Source organism: Festucalex cinctus, chromosome 11, assembly GCF_051991245.1.
Source record: "Festucalex cinctus isolate MCC-2025b chromosome 11, RoL_Fcin_1.0, whole genome shotgun sequence".
Classification (NCBI taxonomy): domain Eukaryota; kingdom Metazoa; phylum Chordata; class Actinopteri; order Syngnathiformes; family Syngnathidae; genus Festucalex; species Festucalex cinctus.
The window spans coordinates 24,323,255-24,338,601 of NC_135421.1; the positions used below are offsets into that span (position 1 = coordinate 24,323,255).

General features: G+C 36.7%; 1 long non-coding RNA gene across 2 annotated transcripts in view; it reads right to left on the bottom strand.

Moving 5' to 3' along the window:
* LOC144030727 (uncharacterized) overlaps window positions 1–15,347 on the bottom strand; it is a 76,914-nt gene that overhangs the window by 20,264 nt on the left and 41,303 nt on the right. For both annotated transcript variants that reach the window (XR_013287342.1, XR_013287341.1), the window contains 2 exons: window positions 12,322–12,518; window positions 11,624–11,741 (listed from right to left, as the gene is read on the bottom strand). This is a non-coding gene — a long non-coding RNA (uncharacterized LOC144030727). The remainder of the gene's footprint in view (window positions 1–11,623; window positions 11,742–12,321; window positions 12,519–15,347) is intronic.

The following is a 15,347-nucleotide window of genomic DNA, read 5'->3' on the forward strand; positions in this document are numbered from 1 at the left end:
AAATCAAGAAATGGGCATTTTAGTGTAAAACAACTCCTAATTATTTGGGTCAAAACATTGGGTCATGTTGTATAAAACAACCCAGAAAGATGGGTCAAATTGGCCCATAAATTTATGGAGGACCAAAACTGCCAAAATTCAAAATAAATAAATGACTAAAATAAATAAATAAATAAATGACTAGAAGTGAAAATAAAAATGAATATAAAAAAAATACAATTTGAAAATTATATAGAAAAAATAAATAAATATAAATGGAAATGAATCCGTTTTCATTTTCACTTTTAGTCATCTATTTATTTATTTAGTCATTTATTTATTTGTCTATTTATTTATTTATTTATTTATTTATTTATTCTTTATTTATTTATTTATTTATTTGTTTATTTATTTATCTAGTCATTTATTTATTTAATTAGCCATTTATTTAATTATTTATTTAGTCAATTATTTATTTTTAATTTTGGCAGTTTTAGGCCGTACTGCCAAGTCGATATGCTATTCAAATGAGGGGTCGGTCCCAAGCGTTTCTTGGGTTATCGGTATATAATTTTCGAATTATATTTTTTTATATGCATTCTTATTTTTATTTATTAATTTTATATTTTTTATTTATCTTATTTATCTTATTTATTTATTTATTTAGTCACTTATTTATTTTGAATTTTGGCAGTTTTGGTCCTCCATATAAATTGGATCAGTCCATTTTCAATCCATAACTGGGTTATTTTTGACTCAAATGTTTTTAGAGTGCAATGAAACATATCCGTCTGCAGTGTGTATCAAACTTGTGTTCCTACACACTAATCAGTAGCCAAGAAGTATCTCTCAGTTTCAAAAAGGTTGGTGACCCTTGTGATAGAACGGCGATATTCTAATTCAGACCACAAAGTGTACATTTCCATATTATTACCCAAATGTATTCCTGGTCTGCATGCTTTATTCAAGGTGACATTGCGCTCTTTGCATTACAGCATGACATTACGATGAATATGATTACATGGCACTTATTCAAGTTGTCATTTTGCGCACGGAACAGATTAAATAAAGAGAAAGTGAATGAAATGTGACTACTCTTGCCTCTGTAGAGCCAACAAAAGCTGAGCCACTTGCTTTGTATATTCCTGACAGCTTGCGACTAGCAGATGAGATTTCATTTGGCTTTCTTTACCTGTCATTCTCTTGCAAATATTATTTATGGACTAAAATACATCATTTAGATCCAGTTACTTTGTGATAAGAGAGTGTCAATCTCTCCCGGTTTACTGGCTTGATGCCTATTGCTCAAGGCTGGAATGAATATTAAAAAAAAAAAAAAAAAAAAAGGGGGGGGGGTGGCAGAGGGCGGGGGGCCAGGGAAGGGGAGCGTTAACATTAATTAATATTTGTTGCAGTGAAAATGAAACCCAGATCCGTGCTAATTTCAATAGACAATTAATCACGGACGTCTGTAATTACACCGGGGAGTTTACAAATGATTTTTTTTTTTTTTTTTTTTTAAGGGGGGCAGAGTAAAGGAAAGGAGATAAAACCCTCACCATCCCAATCAATGGCTTCCCACCAATCCGCGCAGAAAGAGCAATTACAGCAAACAGCAGCAGAGCACTAATTGTGCGCCGGGAGAAGATGAAGGCGCAATCTTAATTGCAGTGAACCCACGTCCGCATACCGTGCTCAGGGAAAAGAACGAGTACGCAACACCTCCAGGTGCCAAAGTAAAAACAAGCTTTATAGGAGCCCGTCTGCACATGGCGTGCGGGCGATTGCCACACACGCAGTCACGCCCAACATCCTCACTGGGCATGTTAGAATTGTTTCACACATCATAAATTCTACTATTCGCCATCAATGACTTCGATTGACTTTTAAGCCACTCAAGAGGGGACGATAAATAAACACTTGATGTGCACTTCAGTTCAAGACAAATGATTGTATGTCATGGAGTTATTTGATAGCTTATAGATAGCTGATAGATTTTTAAGTGTTTATAAAGCATTAGTGCTGTTCAAGGTTACTATAGTTAATAAATTAATTGAAAAACTGAACTACAACTGAAAAAAAAAGCATTTTCATTAATGAAATAAAAAACAAAACAAAATGAGTGCTTTTGAAAACTGATACTACTGAAATGACATTGTATGTTTATAATACAATTACTGCGTATAGAAGAAAGGTTGAACTGTCATTTTGAAATTGTAGTTTACTTCAATACAAAATACTTCTTTAAATTTGAACTTGACAAATACGCCAAAAAAGTACAAAAAACTAAAACTAATAGCAAAAATAAAATAAAACAAGAAAAAAAAAAAAAGAAAAATGACCAAACCTGCTCGAAAAACGAATTAAACTGAAATGATTTAAAAATAGAAAAGTCAAAACTAACTAAAATTAAGGCTAAAAAAACATGAATATAAAATTTTAGCCCATCGATTTTGAAATCAAAAACTCCAAAACAGAATTACATACATCAGACTCTTTATTTAACACTTTAAAATAAGTACTACACTTTTTAAATCGTTTTTATTCGTCGTAATTTGTGTGTTCAAATTGAGCCATGTTTGAGTATCTGAAATATGGATGGAAAGATTTTTGTTACATCAGCAGCATGCTTATTATAAAGTTGATGGTGGGGTGCACACATCAAGGGCAAACAAATGAATAAGCTATCAATACATGTTCCGTCGGCGGGCCCAAATTGTTAAGATGAAATGGGTGAAAAGTGAATTAATGAGTGACGATAAACACTCTATTGAATGAAGTCATAACAACCCCGAACGAGGTCATCTCAGAGCTTTGTCAAACAGATTCTGAGAAAAGATTTGAGATGTTTATTTACAGAAGAGCGTCCAGTTCAAGAGCCTGTTAATCGTTACCAAGTGAATTAGATGGACAGTGACCGATCAGCGGCACTTGCCCGCGATCTCCAGCGAGTAAGAAGATATCAAGAGCAGGCACGGCGAAGCCTCGCGCGCTTCCTGCGTAACCGCATATCTGTTTAACTTTATAAATCAGGGCTTTATTAATGCAATGCTTGTCTTCCGCCTAATAATGAAACAACACAAATAAAATAAATTGTGATCAATGGAGGAGAGCAGAGACAGATGAGGAGTCTGTCACATTGGGGATGATACCAATTTATCTCTTTAATGCATCTCCATGGGGTTCTCTCACTAAAGGATACACATTACTGAAGCGCTCGTCTCACTGGGGAGCGTGAGAGGAATACGAAAGGCGCGAGCCAATGTGGATCATCCGCGACACTTCTCCATCACTAAACAGGCAGTCAACAGTCACTTCATTGAGTACACCTGAAGTTTGATGAAAACCGTGACAGATGTGTTCAGATCACTGCAGTAAACCGAGGTAACGTGTCACATTGAAATGAATGGACTTACAATTAATACGTCCCAGCTCTAAAACTAAGCTACACTTTAATTTTTAATCAGTGTGTGGACAAAAACAAATAATATAGAAGTGTGGAAACATGTTATTATAAAGATGCAAACTGTTTATTGCTCATTAACTTTAACTGAGGACACTGATGAAGAGTCCAAAATAACAAGGACAAATTCTGATTCAGGTGTATTTTCTTCAAGTTTTAAGAACAAATGGATCAAGGGAAATATCTTTTTTTTTTTTTTTTTAGAAAGTAGGACATCACATTATAAACATTGAATGTGTTGTTGCTGCACATTTCTATGATTCATTTTTTTTTTTTTTTCTTGATTGCCTCTTGTGTGCTATCGAAAAGGTTTTTTGAAGTTCTGGTATTTTGGCGTACTAAAACAGAGTTTAAATTTTACTCCCGGTAATTTACTAATAAATGAAATAATTAATAATTAATTTACTAATGTATTTTTTTTATTTCATTTAATGTGATTTAATTTTTAGTAATTAATTAATTAATTAATTAATATAAAATTACTAATAATTTATGAATAAAACATTTTACAATTTTTGAATCAGCGATGCGAGCAAATTTTTATATAAATGAATTCCACTTTTTTTTCAGACCGATTACCAGTAAGAGTACTCAACTCTTGAGTAGTCACAAATATGGACACAAAATATACAAAAAAAACAAAAACAATGACAAGCAATTTTAAAGAAATATATACCTACTGTACATATCCCATTTCACCTTAAAATTGCATGAAATTAAGTAATTAATTAATATGTAATATAGCAATATAGCTATGTATTAATATTTATGAATTAAGGGTTAGGCTTAGTTTTGTTTGTTAACCCAAAATATTCTTGAAAAAAAAAAAAAAAGATAAAGCGCTAATCAATGGTTTCCACCAAAAAGAAAAATTTATTTGAATTTTATTTTTTTTTTTTTTAGTTTTTTTTAATGGGCGGATGATAGGCGAACTTGCAGGTGCTGAATCGTGAATACATAAGTGCATAAGTGTCCACTGGACTCACATATTCAGTGAAAGAGCAAACCATTTTGCAGGTGCATTAGTTTGACTTTGCTAGCATAGCTTACTCCTTTTTTTAAAAATTTTCTTCTTTTTTGAATTTTTTTAATGTATTTCTTTATCAATTTCATGTTTTGCCAAGCTAGATTGTTTTGGAGCCTTCCAGCGTAAGTATTCATACAAATGTCGCTGTGATAGTGGTGAAGACCAAACCATTGCGAGGACGCTACAGTGAGAGAATTATGAATGTGGGATGTACTCTATGATTTTGAGCTGCTATAAACAAGTGAGTATGTCAAGAGAAGAACATCCAAAGCGGATGGCGAAGGAGGAGAATGCGAGGCAGTAAATAACAATCTGCGTGTGCTCCACCGGGTCACCGCCGTGTTGCATGGGGCAAGCCAACGACAAGAGCAGACGTCACTTCTCTTCAGCCACATTCATCACATGCAGCAACTCACAACTTCTTCGTGTGTGTGCGTGGGCTTTCCTGCATTTTCTTGGGGAGGGGACAATGGCAGTTAAGGAGGACCAAGGTCAAATTTAGACTGGGTCATAAATTGTTTTGTTTGATGGCCAACATTTGCCTCACGAGCAAGGGGAAGGCCAAGACCATAAAAACATAAAAAAAAAAAAAAAAAGGGCCGGCCAGCTGTAGGCTTGGCTGCCAGTATTGTTGTCCTGGGGAGGACGAGAAGCTCCCAGTGGAGTTTTGACTGACGATTCCGGTGCACATGGGGAGCTTTAACTCATGCCGCACTGCTTTCTGATTTAAGATTCATCCTGGAAAGCTTAAGGCTGCAAAAAAAAAAAAAAAAAAAAAAACATTCTGAATGTTGTTGTCGAGGTCAGGACAACTACATTTTTTAGTGTTTTAATTTTGCTAAGTGTGGTCGCTTTTTTTTTAATTTTTTTTACACACTTTATTTGATTAAGTGTGTTTGGCAAATATGTTTTTGTACTCAGTGTTGCAACACAAGCACAGAGAGAACATGCAAACCCCACACAGGAAGGTCAGAGCCAAGATCAAAGTGTGAGGCAGATGTATACTAACGTTAGGCAGCTGTGCTGAGCCATAATTTTAAATAAATAAATAAATAATTAAAACAGGGCGGCACGGTGAATGACTGGTGAGCACGCCCGCCTCCCAGTTTTGAGAACTCGGGTTCGAGTCCAGGCTCCGGCCTTCCTGGGTGGAGTTAGCCTGTTTTCCCCGTGCCTGCGTGGGTCTTCTCCGGGTACTCCGGTCTCCTCCCACATTCCAAAGACATGCATGGCAGGTTAATTGGGCGCTCCGAATTGTCCCTAGTTGTGCTTGTGCAGTTCAAGGTGTACCCCGCCTACTGCCCATAGCCAGCTGAGATAGGTTCCAGCACCCCCCGCGACCCTTGTGAGGAACAAACGGTTCAGAAAACGGATGGAAACAATTACTTCTGCGCAATTCCTAGGAAATGTCAATGCCTCATTACTTGCGAGTTATTTTTACAACCTGCCCGCATTAATGACCTCCACTATAGTGCTTGTTGTCCTAATTAACATTCCGAGACTCGTCACCAGCCAATCGTATCAACTTTGACTTAATCAGACCGTAACACATCAGGAGGCCCAATGATTTTTGTTTTTAACACAAGCCTGGATGTTTTTATTTCTACAAAAAGGCTCCTAATTACATTTTAAAGACAATTTACTGTTGATTTAGCGGTTGTTGTTGTTGTTTTTTTTTAAATACAATTTGTAGCTAATCATAAAAATGCAGATTGCCATCTTATAGTCCAATTAAAAATGCTCATTCAAAGAGCTTAAAGTGGGTCTAAATCCAAACTATCCCAGTTGGGAGATGCTCGCTAAATCACAGCAGTAGGCAGATTTCGGCGCTGGCTAATAGCCGCTGCTGAGTCGATAGTAACAAACGAATGCTTGCAGTTAGGAGGGGGATTTGGGAATCCCTGGACAGGACCCCCGTGTAGGCTCGCCACGGACAAACCACACCTCGTTCCTCCGGCCGCGCACCGACACCACCCCAACCCCCGCACCCAGGCCACCGCACTCAGCTACATCTGCTGCTCATTAACGCCGCCATAATGAGCCTTTGCACCTGAGCTAAATAAAACTCCCTCACATCCACCGGCGCTGTGTGTGCACAGCTAACCGCTTGGATACCCTGGACACCCCCCCCCCCCCCATACACGAGCAGAAGCACCACCATCACCTCCTCGAATGCTAACCTGCATCTTTTTTGTGTGCGTGTGTATGAGCGTGTGAGGACATTAAATGCGGTGAATGGAGGAGCTACTGGCTACACATAAAACCCCCTACAGGTTCTCCATTCACAGCCATAGCCACAAAGCGGGTAATGACTTCCATAAAACTGTCAGGAGGGAAGAATAAATGCGTATGGCATACACGGCCATAATTCATATGTGCCTTTAAGTAGCTGCAAGAATACGATGAAATATTTGATTGGGCACTGTGGAAATATTTCGGTATTTAAAAAAACTTTGGCGTCGACCACTGTGAATCACCTGATGGTCTGAACGGTGGCAAAATCCAGGCTTTGGAATTTGCAGGTTGTTTATCTCATAGTTTTGGAATTGTTATCTTTGTTTTTATTTTGATTTGGTATTTTTTTTTTATCGTATGTTTTAATTAGTATTCAGAGCAGATTTGAAGGTTTTTTTTAAATTAGTTTTTTTTTTTTAATGCTGCATTTTAGTTTAGTTTTCTTTTATTAGTTTTAGAATTAGTTTTGATTTTTGTTTGTATTATTTTTGTCTGCAAGATTAAAAACAACATCTCGGTAAGTATTATGTATTTAAAACACAACAAAAATATTCCAGTCAGTCCATAGACTTTGAAGTACAATAAATGCAGTGCATAATAATATTACTTCAAAAGTTAGATGCATCACAACCCTAATATCGTAAATACAACTTTTCATCCCTTGATTGCCAAATTGCCAACTTCTCAAGTGGTTTTGAAATTCCTGTAACGCATTTTCCATGCTAATAATTGCCAATGAAATCGATGGAAACATTATCAAAATTGAAATTATTCTATCAATTGAAACCATCTAACTTCCAACTGTTCAGCCCATTAAGGATATCTGGGGAACTATCTATCACATTCCCAAATTTCCACAATAAAATTCAAACAATTTCATTGTTTGAAATGTTCACATCATTTTATACATAACCAAAATTTCCGCACAGTCCTATTATTAAAAAAAAACAAAAAAAACAAAAACAAAACAAAACAAAAAAAACAGTACTACATGATCTGTTTAAAACAACAAGCTAAAATGATCCCTATCTGGCTCCCAAGCAACATTTCTGCATAATGTTCTATCACCTCTTTTGATTTTTAATTGATTGTACATAACAAAAAATAAAAATTCAAACTGACAACTACTGTTCTGGTAACACTCCATTATGAAGTCATGCTACCAATTTAGCGACTGTGGTAGCTGTTACACAGTGCTAATGCTAATGTAGTAAGGCTACATTCAAATCTGGCTAGCAGTTTGAACACTGTAAACTCCTCATTTTAGGAGATATACAAGTATTTCAACCATTCTATTAATTCCATAGCTTTTCAATTTTGACATAAATTGCATTGTCAATTGTTAAACAAAAACAAACAAAAAAATCCAGATGGATTGCAGCAAGATTTATTTGTATCTAGTGGCTCATATAGAATGCATGAACTGTGCACCGCGAAAACATTGACTCATTTTCACTTTTACAGTGTTGTCATTATTATTCAGATAAATGGCATTTATAGAGATCTGTAGTTTTGTTATTACAGCATCATCATTAAGATGACACCCAAATAAAAAAAAAGAGCAAACCTCCTCCCACCCCCAAAATCTGATTTAGTAGGATGTGAAGCAGCAGGCGAGTTTGAGCGAGGTTCTTTTGACAAATGAACACGACACGCGAGGGGGAAAATAATTTGACAGGTGACAAATGTTGAGCGGCGATACAATCTGAGACGCAGGCCACCTGAAATATAGCTCACTCTATTAAAACCATTCATGGAGGATATTAAATAGTTCTTTAAAGACTTCAAACATCCGATAAGGTGCTTTTCGCGTTGGGCTAAATGTTTTGCGATTACAGTTTGCATGAGAACAACGGACAATCGTTGAGACTTGATTGCTGCGATGTTCACTTTGCTTGGATGCAAATACATTGCTCACTGTCATTGAGTTGTTAGATTAATCATTGTGTGAGATCGTATTTTATTGGGCTGTGCTTTCCTCATGTTCAGGAGCCACTTTTCTGTTTTAGGCCCAGAGATGAAAAGGTGAAAAAGGTGCGAAGGAGAGAAAAATGTGCATAAGTGATTACCCTGTGTTGAGTGGAGGAAGTATATTGGGCCGAGGATAAGGAATAAATGTATAGAAGTATTATATTATCTGTCTTATCTGTGTTAAATCACTTACTTTCACTATTTTTATTTAATATTAATGAGTTTACTTGATTTGGACTTGAATGTAAGATGTATTGCACATAAGTTAAATAAAAAAAATTATCTAAATAAATGTTTGAAAACAGTTCCTAAAAGATGAAATGCAAATTTAATGTACTTCAAAGTTAAGTATAACTGAATTGCACTTTACATACAGTATATACTACACTGGATTAACTAATTTGCTCCCAATAACGTGTAAATACGTTTTTTTATGTTTTAAGTGTCCCAAAGACGTATTTATACGTTTTTTTTGTTTTTTTTTTGTTTTTTTTTATGTTACAGCATACAGAAGGCTTTGATGCAGCCTCTCAACTGCAAAGAACGGTTGCAGAAATGGTAGTTATTACACAAACGGCCAGCAGGTGGCAGCAGAGCAAAGGAGATCAAACAGGGCCATCTAGAAAAAAAGCTAAATTACTTTGAATTTTAGATTTGTGAAAACTGATGAAACTTACCTCTCTTCTAATGCTAATTGCTGCAAAACGGAAACAGAAACATACTTTTTTTTCCTGATGAAAGAAGAGACTTTAATCTTTCTTTTGGTAGGTTCCATGCTTTTATAGCAATTGAACACAATATTCTGTGGGCCTTGCAAAGTCCGTCAAAATTCAGTAAAACAGGAGCGAACGGGATTGCTTCTGTGAAAATGGCTGGGAGTGAATGAGTTAACAATGTTTAAGTCACTGTAACACTATGGACAGAGGAACATTTCATTCTGCAATTCTTACATGCATCACTAGAGGCAGCATTCCACTTGTGGCTGGTTTGGTTTGAGCTTTTCAGCGTACCAGACAATTGCTATATTACGAACATATATTAGATTTGGAATGGAATGGGATCTATTTGCTTGTAGAAGGGCAATGCACAATACCTGTTCCACATATTTACATAAAATCCAAATATTATCTCCTGTATAACCTTTTATTTTTCTCAATATATTTGCTGTACACAAATATGGCCCTATTGTTCTCATGTGTTTCTATCTGGTGGGAGGGGGGCAAAGCTGCATTAACTATTTTACATATATAACACACATTACACATGTACAGTATATGCAGTGCCTAATTAGTCTTTGTGAATTGTTTTTGTCTTTTTGTTTTAGTTTTTCAGATGCCAGTGATTTAGTGTTCATGAATTTATGCAACAAGGTTGCCGAGCAGGTTCCGCAGGCTATAACTCACGGGCCAAAAGTTGGCCTTATTTACATTGGACACAGTACAAACGTATTTCTCATTTTGTAGCCAGAAACATTCGGTGTAAATCCTCCTGAGAGTATGAGATGTAATAATATACAGTTTAGGCCAGCATCACAATAAACAAAGAACACAGTAGAAGCATGTTTGTGACAATAGGATGCAATTTGTTAGTCTGAGGCTCAGTTGTTAATTTAAATAAAAAAGAAATTGCACTCTTAAAATTTTTAGCTTTTAGATAATTTGCACAAATGGAGGTATAAAGTGTTAAGGGAACTCACTAAAGTTTTTTACCACTCTTGTCTTGTGGGTATTTTGGGACATGTGGCAGGATGGGAATTAACAATACAATCTTTTTTTTTTTTTTTTTTTTTTTTTTTTTTTTAAGGGAGGGTTAATGGATCACGTAAGGTTTTTCCTCAACCCAAATGTTATTTTTACAGCCTTTGGCAAGGAGCCTTTTGTTTCATTACGCCGCATCTTTATCATTTATGCATTGATGGGAACACAAGGTTTTTGGGTGAGACACTTATTCTCTAATGTCTTTGCTTTCATTCAGCCACGGGGCTCGGATTAATGGCTTCTTCTGTTCCCTACTGTTCTGCATGGCTTCGGAAAATAACACTGAATTCTTTCTTGGATTCCAAATACTTGTAGGCGATCTATAAAAAGTGCGTTTCCACTTGTTTGTATTTGCGCATGCACTGAAGTCTCCACTCTGCAGAGTTCCACAGGCGATTAAAGCAAACTGCGGATGTGTTACATATTTTCTATTGATCGTGGTGGTTTATTTAATTCAATCGGTGCATAACCTAACTTGGAGCGGCAAGGGAAATCGTTGGGAAATCAATAGGCGGAAGCGAGCAAGACAAAAATAATTGACTGCTTTCAAACTCCTGCAGGCGGCTGAATAACTAACCAAAACAGCTCGCAGGGATGTCTGAAATTGTTTGTTTGCAAATCTGTCACCCAACTACTCAAAAAGAAAAAAAATGGGTCCGGGTAAATCCATGTCAAACTCTTTGATGCATACAGAGCTTACGTTCACACATTTTATAAAGTGAGGTCCCATTCATTGCGGGCGTGAAAATCTTTGATATAGAAAGACCATGTAAAAAAAACATTTTCATTCCATTGCCAGATCAATTAGCATTATGTAATTTCTGCTGAATCATCTAGCTCACTTTTTTCCCTCTTTCTCATGGCTAAACGGTTTAGATTGGATGTATGATGAGAGAAACAACTTTAATAATGAGAGAAATCAATTTCAGAGGGTGCTCAAGAGCTACTTTGGACATAAAAAGTCTATACACCCCTGTTCAAAACGCTGCAAAGTGTTTGCGACATAAAAGAATGAGATGTATTCCAAAACATACCTTCTGTAATTATGGCCATAAAGTTCAAACTTGGATTCATATTTTATCCCAAACATATGTGGGAAAACGTGGCACGGTCTGATGAGACCAAAGTTGAACTTTTTGGCCAATTCTTTTTCAAAATGTAGTTTGCCAAAAGCACAAACCAACTCCATACCTCCAGTGAAGCATGATGATGTCATCTACATGCGTCAGGGTTGTTTTTCTTCAGCTGGAACTGGGGCTTTAGACAAGATGGAGGCACAATACACAGTTCCAAGTTCCACAGGTATCTGCTATAAATTAAGAAAATGTCAAGAAAAGCCTACTAGAACATCTGAAATTCATTTAGGGTTAGTCAGAGGCATTGAAAATGGTGGCAGGTGTGTGCAGACTTTTTTAACATTAGCTTGAATGTGACTGGTAAATTGTGTACACGGCACATCCACGGTTATATGCGGGTGTGCCCACTTGTGCAACCACAGTATCTTGGTTGTCCACTCTTATTTCCCCTCATGAAAAGTTTTTTTTTTTTGTTTTTTTTTAATCATCATCTATTGGACAGAGATGTGGAAAACTTCTATCAATTGCTATAATTTACACAATAACTGTATATTACTGTATTTTGTGTATGGATTATTTGAAATTTGCTAAAGAACTAAATTTTCCATAGCTTCTTCTCACATGCCAATACATTACCAGACTTTTCCCCAGAGTTTTATTAGCACGGTGGACCACCAGGTTTTCCTTGCCCCCCCACCAGGCTAATTCCTTGTTTCGCTAATAAAGATGATTGTGATTCTGAAGCTGCTCATGGTCAAGTAAGGTTGGCCTTAGTTTCAAGATTATGCGCTTTTATTGTGGTGGCGCACAAACCAGATGCAGTGAGGTGGAGCTCTTCCCCCAGGAGCCGCCTCCCCGGGTGCCTGGAGGTCCACTTCCAATCTATTTGCCGTAATTGCCGTCAGAGTGTACACCTTGGAGTCGTCTAATTCCCTCTTTTATTTCAGCCACCATGAGGGAGACCATCTGTCCTCCTGCTGCCACCTCCCCCCTCCCTGGGCTGCCGGGGTCTGCATGAGAACACACACACAGATTACAAAAAAATAAAAAATAAAATGAAAAAAAACACTCACGCCGTGTTCCAGGATTTTTGTCCAAGACACCAGAGCTTGAATGCATCACACCTCAAGTCCCGCCAGTGTCACATGACTGTTCGGGCCTTTTACGAGGTGCTAGTGAGGATGACCACAGTGCTTTCGCATGGAAGATAAAAGTTGTCCAAATAACGAAAGTAAAGTGACACTATTTCCCATCTGCTGACTTTTTTTCCCCCCCACCTTATTCATTCCCAGAATCGGAGAGCCTTTACTCACACTCAATTACAGCAGGTTTCTCCTGAAGACATGCTGGCTTTCATTCACTGAGATTTTTAGAATGTTTTGAAAGAACAGGTATCAGGGAACGTCGGGAGTAATAGTTTGCCTCACTATTAGCATGTAGTTGTTTGAATACTGCCATCATTGACAAAGCTGTCCTACTAGTGTGCATAATGTTGTACAGTAGTGTCAAGTAGTTGTGGAAAAATGATATTAGTAGAGCAAAGTATCATTTCAATATCATTCATAACTAGCTTAAAGGGATACTTCACTTATTTAGCTCATTATAGCAATAAAAAGTTAATATTTTGTCTATAATTCATTTGATACTTTCATTATTTTTCACGTACAATTAATACCTTTAAAAACACATTTTGCAACTTGCTGTCAACTGAAAATGACACTGTTTTCTAGGTTTGGTCATGTGACATTCACAAGCTGAGCTGTGATTGGTTACCTGAGCCCTTGTGATGTCATTTTCAGTCGACAGCAATTTGCAAAATGGGTTTTTAAGGTACTAATTTTACATTAAAAATAATAAAAATATCAAATTTATTATAGGCAAAATATTAATGTTTGACTGCCAAAAATGGCTAAATAAGTCAAGTATCACTTTAAGCATGCACTAGTATAGGTCTTTGGCCTCAGTATTACTACAACTGCAACTAGTGGTACATAGACCTTCAAATGGATATCCAAGATATTCATCTTATGTTCCATGTAAAGCACATTGAGTTGCCTTGTGTATGAAATGTGCTATACAAATAAACTTGCCTTGCCTTGCCTTGCCATGTACTAGTATACTTCAGGGCTTAAAATTGACAGTGCAGAAATGTAAAAAAAAAAAAAGTTACTGGTATGGTCTGTAGTATGACACAAAATAAACTAAAACAAATATCCAGGAAAAATATAACAAATAAATAAAGATCCGAAAACTACTGATGCAGCTGATGGCTGAGATGTAGCTGAAATTCAAAGTATTTTGACAATTTGTAGATAAACAATATCTCAAAACATGAATTTGATTAATTTTATAATTGATTACTTGTTAACAAGTAATCGATTGTTACACTTCTAGCGCACTCTTTGTTCCCACTATTTGTACAACTTTGGCGTACTAGTAGCATAACTGCATCTTACTAGTGAGACAAAATTGTGCACTAGTTGACATCTGTTAGCCATTAACATCTAGTGCTAGTTGTGCACAGATTACACTAGTAAAATGTCCGACTAATGTGCAATGTTATATAGTAGTGCGGAACAAAAACATTACTAGTAAGTCAGATACTAGTGTGCTGAATTGTCTTACTAGTGAGGCCTCAGAGCATACTAGTAGAGCACAAGGGTATCGAATAAATGCTCAAAGGGTATTCCATACCTTAACCTCTGTTCTCTCTCCACAAATAAATACATTCAATCAAAAGGCATAAATAATGCAAAGTTTTAAAATGATATTTTCATATGTGCGCTGCCTCCCTGCTCTCTGCCCGTGTCTTTGTTTGTGGCTTTCGAGTCCGGGGCGCCGCTGATTTAAATACCATCCCATCTCATTAACATGCGCAGATAGAGCCGCGAGGGCCAATTACATTCATCTTGTCATGTGGCCGGGCTTCCGAGTCATTAATATTTTATGGCAATCCGCTCCCCCGGCCGCTGAGGAAACACACCAGTGCTCTTACATTATTCTGAGGCTCGGGACAGCGCATCAGAAACATCCCCCGAATACACACTCCAGCAGGTCATGACAACGTAAGCATGAAAAATGATTGTACCGAGGTGAGTGGGGGGAGGGCTTTGCTGCAAATACACAGAGATCTGGAATGATTGTTTGATGATTACCAGATGACAGAAGCAGAGAAACAACAGTGAGGAAATATGTTTGCGTTTCATGTCAAGAGTCTTCACTGAAAGATGCCATCCAAAACCCGACCATTGCATTGCAACATTATTTTTAACCTATTCAATAATTCAACCATAAGAAAAATACAATTCCTAAAGATACCCATGAAAACAAAAGCAATTTTGTTCATATAACTCAGCTCAGTGAAGAGTATCAAAATGCAGAAAATAGTCCCAGAGGCAGCTGCACAGGTTCTAATGGGCAATCGGGTTATTTTCATAATGGCTGAATAAAAGGGAAAATTGTCACAATAGGAGGTAACCTTGTAAAGTACCTTCATAGGCGATACTACAGATATTCATAATCTCAAATAATGTAAAAGCTGATATGGTAGTGGATGGTGCCTCATTTTATCTGACCAATCAGAATGCAGGGGGAAAAAAAGAGGCGGGAGTTAAGGGTATGGTTTTTCTCCATAAAAGAAGGCGACCCCTTGTCAAGGTGGCACTTTTTGTACTTTGTTCTTGAAACTCGCTGGTTTACAGTTTGTTTCCAGTTTTTCAAACTAATTTTCCGATTGGAAATAAAGTGACTACAAACAAGAAATTTGTTATAAAACCTGTATAGACACAGTTAATACTGTAAAATTATTTGAAAAGAGTTCAAAGAAAAACTACAGCAGT